Source organism: Monodon monoceros, unplaced genomic scaffold, assembly GCF_005190385.1.
Source record: "Monodon monoceros isolate NGI ecotype Baffin Bay Population unplaced genomic scaffold, NGI_Narwhal_1 Super_Scaffold_21, whole genome shotgun sequence".
Classification (NCBI taxonomy): domain Eukaryota; kingdom Metazoa; phylum Chordata; class Mammalia; order Artiodactyla; family Monodontidae; genus Monodon; species Monodon monoceros.
Genome location: NW_021703778.1, coordinates 123,592,020 through 123,598,684, shown reverse-complemented (window position 1 = coordinate 123,598,684; position 6,665 = coordinate 123,592,020). Strand labels below are relative to the sequence as shown.

Here is a 6,665-nt window from a genome sequence, read left to right as displayed (position 1 = left end):
CTCAAGGACCACTTTTCTAAATATATTTCCCATACAAAATAATTTCAAGATATAATAATTATTAGTTCCTTGTACAATACTCTATTTAAACAAGAATTAATCAAATAGTAAGTATGTGAAAACTGCAACACCACAAAGATTGAGGCATGTTACTAGTGTAATCAAACAATAGAACAGGCAAGCAAAATATTTAGGAGGCTGAATCATGGCCGCATATCTAACTGATTTCAAGCGTGACTTGTACACTGTGAGACAGCACAGATAACTTATGCAGATGGTTCAGTAGCAGAATGGCACTTGGTTTGCTCTTAATAGAAACAACATAAATGCAGCTGACAATTTAGAGACAGACAATAGCCTTATTCGCATGCTGAAAATCTGGTTGTGTCCCTCTAGTCCACACACCGTTCACTGTGCAATCTGTTGATGAGTAAACTCATAGTGCAGGATTCATTCAGTGGGATCTAGGCCCCTTGGTCTAACCGAAATCAATTCTTGGTCGATACTGCAATACCATGGGGTATGACTGATACAAAGGGCCATCCTGAGGGCAGACTTGTGAAACTGAGCAGTTCAGACACCGAAAATTTTCGCCTCTTAGTCGCCATCTTGTCATGTCGATGAACTCCACAGTATGGTCCTTCCCCATAATTTCACCATGGCACAGCACATCCAACTCATAAGAACTTGGAAGTTTTAGTTTTAAACTTAGAAAAATTTTAATAGTTCCCACAGTTACACGTGTAGAAAACCAAATGAATTCCTTCATTAAACCCTTTACTGCATTGTCCCGATTGTCCATTATTTCGTAAACGATCTAGACATATAGCAATTTGTGGGTCAATTCTGTGATAGCCTTTTTAAAAAAAAATTAATTTATTATTTTTGGCTGTGTTGGGTCTTCGTCGCTTCGTGCAGGCTTTCTCTAGTTGCGGTGAGCGGGGGCTACTCTTCGAAGGTTCGGGGGCGTGGGCTTCTCACTGCGGTGGCTTCTCGTTGCAGAGCACAGGCTCTAGGCACGTGGGCTTCAGAATTTGTGTCACATGGGATTCAGTAGTTGTGGCTCGCGGGCTCTAGAGTGCAGGCTCAGTAGTTGTGGCACACGGGCTTAGTTGCTACACGGCATGGGGGATCTTCCTGGACCAGGGCTCGAACCCATGTCCCCTGCATTGGCAGGTGGATTCTTAACCACTGCACCACCGGGGAAGAACTGTGATAGTCTTTATCATCTTGATTTTCATCACCTTCTTCATCTACTTTAGGTTTGTCAACTTTTGAAGTATCATCTTGTCCATTTTCTTGAGGCTTGTTTTTCTTCTAAAATTCACTCTCAAGTTCTTGTTCTTGTAGTCCAGGGACCAACTTAAATATAATTTCCTCTAATGTGTTATCCAAGCTCAACCTTTCTAATGGGTTTGTCTCATGAACCTGGTTGCCACACCTTGGACAACCATTGCTATCTTCAAAGTGCTGGACGGTACGGGTCTTACAGAAGGTGTGGAGGCATTCCGTCACTGTAGTTGGCTTGATCAGATACCCTTTATAGATACAGCAGGTGATGTAAGGATTGAAATCTTTTACCAAGTGTCTCCTTTGGGTAGCCATTTGTGGTTAGCTAGGACTGGCTCTAGTAGTTCAGGCAAACAGGGGTATTAAGTGGATGAGAGTTTGATCCCAGGAGCTGGTGTGGAGTTCCCAACTGCATGTCCCGAGGCATTAGAACTAACATCCAGACTTCTCATGTCATCGCTGGTCATCACTCCTTTTGGTGGTTCTGCTTTTCCGTATCCTGGGGCTGCGGCCACCGCTGCTCCTCAACGCCAGCATGCCGGCCTCAGAGGGAAGGAAACAGATAAATAGCACCTGCTGCGGCCTGGCCAGTCCCTGGGCCCCGTGGAGACTTGTATTTTCTAAATTTAATCCTTACTTTATATTGGAGTATAGTTGATTTACAATGTTGTGTCAGTTTCAGGTGTACAGCATAGTGATTCAGTTATACATATACATGTATCCATTCTTTTTCATATGCTTTTCCCATATAAGTTATCACAGAATATTGAGCAGAGTTCCCTGTGCTATACAGTAGGTCCTTGTTGATTATCCATTTTACATATAGTAGTGTGTATATGTTAATCCCAAACTCCTAATTTATCCCCCCCACCATTCCCCTTAGGTAACCATAAGTTTGTTTTTGGACTCTGTGAGTCTGTTTCTGTTTTGTAAATAAATTCATTTCTATCATTTTTTATTAGAGACTAGAATTCTAATAAGCCAGAGTCACAAAGAGATAAAGCAGTACCAGTCTTCCCATTACATTTTTTTGGAAGAAAATATAGTTGTTTTCATGAAAATATGTCATTTATGTTAACGTATAATTTATTTATTTGAATTATTTTAAAATGACAATATAATGCTTGAAATTTATTGGTTTAATTTTCAGTGAGGCAAGCATCCAGTGATATCCATATAAACGCCCACATGAAACTCCACATAAACAAAGGATCTTTGAAGTTGCAGTAATCTTTAAGATTGTGAAGGAGTCCCAAGACCAGCATATTTGAGAATCACTGGTCTAGGCTAGGCTCCTTTTCTCTGACTCTGGGAGAGCCCTGTGCTCCCTATTTCCTCTGCCTTCTAGGCTGAATTTCTTTGTCCACTACACTGATAGTTCCTACTTAATGGCCAGCTTCTAGTTTCTTTCTGTTTTTCTGTGACTCTTCCATGAACCTTGTGACGTGGATTTTGATCTCGGTTTTCCAGATCTCACAGTCATTCTTCTTTCTCTTCCTTGATGGGGGTCAGGAATCTCGGGTAAGTTCTCTTCCAGGCAATTTAACACAGTAGTAGACTTCTGTTTTCTTTTTTTCTGCCTCACATCCAAGCTCTCTTCCTGTTTTGGGGAATCCCATATTGTTGACTCTTGGTGGGAGACAGCTGCATCTCCCACTTCAGTAACTAAAGGCAGCAGATACCCCTCCATACTCATGGTCCATTGGATGCAGCCATGTGAACTAGGCTTGACTAACTGAAGGCCCTGCCTGGGGCTTTGACTCTGGAGAGGGTGACGGAAGGAGGAAGGATGGATTCAGACTTATTTGTGGCAGCATAAAGTATTCAGTGGTTAACAGGGGCCACACGCAGTGCCAGCAGTAGCAGTGTCCTGCGGTGATGTGGACAGTGCTGTTGGCAGTGAGGTTCTGCACAGCCCGAGAATCCTAATGCATCGATGCCTTTGTTTCCGCCCATTTTATGTGCTTTCTCCAGCTTTTCTGTCAATTCTGCAAGCTACCTGATTTCCTTTCAATATATTCCTTTTCTGCCTACGTTAGCCAGAGACCATTTCTATTTACAATCAATAATAGCTAACACTTCAATAGTGCTTTTTGTGTGCCAGGCACTGTTCTTAGTACTTTGCATGTATTAACTCCTTTAATACTCACAGCAGTGCTGTAAGAAAGATACCATTATAAACCTCTTTCTACGTATGGGGAAAATATGGTAGAGGTTAAATCCTGTTCCCCACATCACACAGATAGTAAGTGGCCATGCCAGGCTGCAGGCCCAGGCAGACTGGCTCCAAGCCCAGGCTTTTACACACTCTGTACCACTCTGGCTGAACACATACGTGACTGAGACAAAGATGTAAGTCTAAATTACCACTGAGCAAGCAATAGGGGCCAGTGCTACATGAAATCTGGGTCTTTCATCAGCTCTTACAAATATAATCCTTTTGACAAACAGGCATGGGCCTTCATTTGCATATGAAGCCGAATTTAAAACAGTAATAGTAAATTAATTTGTGGTTAGCCATGGCAGGTATTTTTCTAAATATTTTAAATTTTCCTTTCTAGCTGGGCTTTATACGGATTATAACGAGAGTCTATTTAGGATCTGTCAAATAAGGTGGTAACATGCCCTGTACCTTTAAATATGCGTACATATACATATACATACATACACATATATATTAAGTGTATGTTAACTGGCAGTTGCATGTAGTGCTGATGGCTTGCCGGTGGTTGAAATGGAGAAATGACCAATGGTGTAATGTATCAGCACTTCAGTGTGTGCTCCCCTGGAACTCAGAATAATCTGAGTTGGTTAGATCCTCTCCACCTCCTTTCTCACACTCCTCCACTCTCCAGGGCTAAGCAAGGGAATGTGGATGCTGTATTTTATTTTATCTAAACCATAAAATGAACATCAGGCAGTGATGTTCAATTACTAGATGTTTAATTACAAGAAAGGAAAAAATCAAACAATAAAAAGATTTCAGGGCATTAGCTCAGTTCCATACACTGCATTGTATAATTACTACCCACCCAGCTTCTCAGCAATTACATCATCACGAGCAGTGAAATTACATTTCAGTGATAATTTTAAAAGTACAGCAGTAGCAATCCAGTATTAAGAAATCTGAACATGAGTACGGAAAACTAGTGTCTATGGTTCAGTAAGTACTACCGCCTGTATTTGGAGTTAAATCTTCATTTAGCGTAGATTTGATATGTTACCTCTTTAACCTTCACCAGTGTGTTCCTTGTTCTCTAAAAGTTTCATGATCCCATTCAAAGAAAGACCAGATGTAGTGCCACGGACCTCTGACAGGGAACGGAGAGCTTGACTTTGAGAGCAATGGAAGGGTACTCAGGGAGCTTGTTTTGCAGTGTTCCAGGGAGATGGTGGTGTAATTGTGCCATATTGAAAGCTTTGATAGCTTGGGGAGGACGAGGCAGCAGCAGCAATGAATTCTAGTATGATGAAAAGAGATGTGTTTTGAATACAGGCAAAGCATTGAACTCGCTGGTCAGTGTCTTGCTCCATGTGAAGATAACAGCACACCATGTTGTGTTTTGGAAGACAGAGACACAGGACTTCCACTCATTTGAGTGTTCATCATTTTCCCATTAATTTTCACAAACTATTCGGCAGCCTAAAACTCATATTCTGAACTTCAAGAGTGGCCAAAGTAAGGGCTTCAGGCAAAATTTCACCCTAGGGATATTGAACCATGGGAGGGTTCAGTTTAGATTTTGGTGTTTGGTCCAGTTTTACCAGAGGGCCACTCTTTGATCAACACTGTGGTCAAGGCTTTGTAATTCTGAGCCTCTCAAGTGCTGCTTGTGGAATGCCCTAGCAGAGGTCAAGCATAACTATGCTTCTCATGGAAAGAATTTCATAGAAGTATTCTTCTGTCATGACTACGGAAAATCAGGAAAAGTTCTTGAAATAATACAATTGCTTGATGGCACTTATGGCTAATGCAAAGTAACCATATTTCTCTATTAGCCACAGAGAAATCAAACTAATATTCCCTGTTTTCCTTATTGTGTTTGACCATTACTCCTCACAATGCACACACATACCTCCCCTAAGCATTCTTTAGTTTTACAGTTCCTGGTCTGTTTTATCTCTGACCCTGTTTTAGGCACATCTTCAGAATTTTAAGAGGGATAGGAAATTGATGTTGTCTACTTTGTCTTGTTCCCTTCCACTGTGTTTTGAAAAGTGTTTTGGGACTTCTGTACGTCCTTCAAAAGTGTTTCTCCTGTTGACTTTTCTAGAAGTTGGGTCACCCAGATGTGCCAGGGTAGATAAGAGGACATTGAATTGGCTCCCTGGAGTAAAGAATCAGGGTGATAAATTAGACTTTCAACACCTACAGGACTAGGAATTGCTTTCAATTTGTCTTATGTAGCTTGTTTACCTGAGCATAACTTTCAAACCAACGGCACACTTTGCAACAGATGCTCACATATGACAAAAGCAGTGTTGAAATTTGAGGGAGGAGATCAAACTAAGTTCAAGCATTTTGAAATGGAACTGATGGGAATCCCAGAAGATCCAGGATAATAAAAGTGGTAAGATGAGAAGGAACCCATGTCAGAGATTTAAAAGAATTAATGTCTTAACTGTAAGAATCCATGGGCCTTGGAACTTGGCAATGTTGACAAAGTACCGCAACCCATTGTGGGGTGATCATGAATTGTTCAGAGCTCTGGGTAAATTAGTGCAGTTGAACTTATAGCAGCTGAGTAGAAGGAATGGTAGAAAAAAATGGAACAATTCTCCAGTAATCTCCATGACATGCTTTGATAGAGGGCGTTGCTATCTGCTAGCTGTTGGGAGAAACTGTCACACTAGTGGTAACTGCTGAAAGATTTGCCAGCAACTGACAGTCCAACCTATCTGGCCTGATAGCCAACGCAAAGTTGGAAAGTATTCAGAAGTAGAGTCTAGCACAAGGGAATAAACACAATTAGTTTGACGTGGCAGACATCAGTGGGATCTGTCAAAGAAATTCAGTTAACAAACTCAGTAACAAATACTGAGTACCTAGAATAGGTCAGGCATTTTTCTAGACACTAGAGATACAGCAGTGAACAAAATAGTGAAAATTCCCACCCATGGAGCTTACATTCAAGTAGGAGGACACAGACAGTAAATAATGTAAGTAAACTATTCAATAAGTTAGATAAGTACTGTATAAAAAATAAAGCAGGGAAGATGGATTAGGATCATTGCGGGTAGGGTTGTAATTGTACGTAGGGTGGATATTGAACCCAGCCCTAAGCAAGAGGAACAGCCAACGTGGAAAGTGTACTAAACCATACTTTTGTTTTCCTGGTTTGAGGAGAAAGTGAAAAATGTTTAACAGTATGTTC

At 41.1% G+C, this 6,665-nt stretch overlaps 1 pseudogene; it reads right to left on the bottom strand.

The window, feature by feature from the left end:
* Nucleotides 1-478: 478 nt before the first annotated feature.
* On the bottom strand, nucleotides 479-1,605 carry LOC114903403 (annotated as a pseudogene).
* Between the last annotated feature and the right edge of the window lie 5,060 nt (nucleotides 1,606-6,665).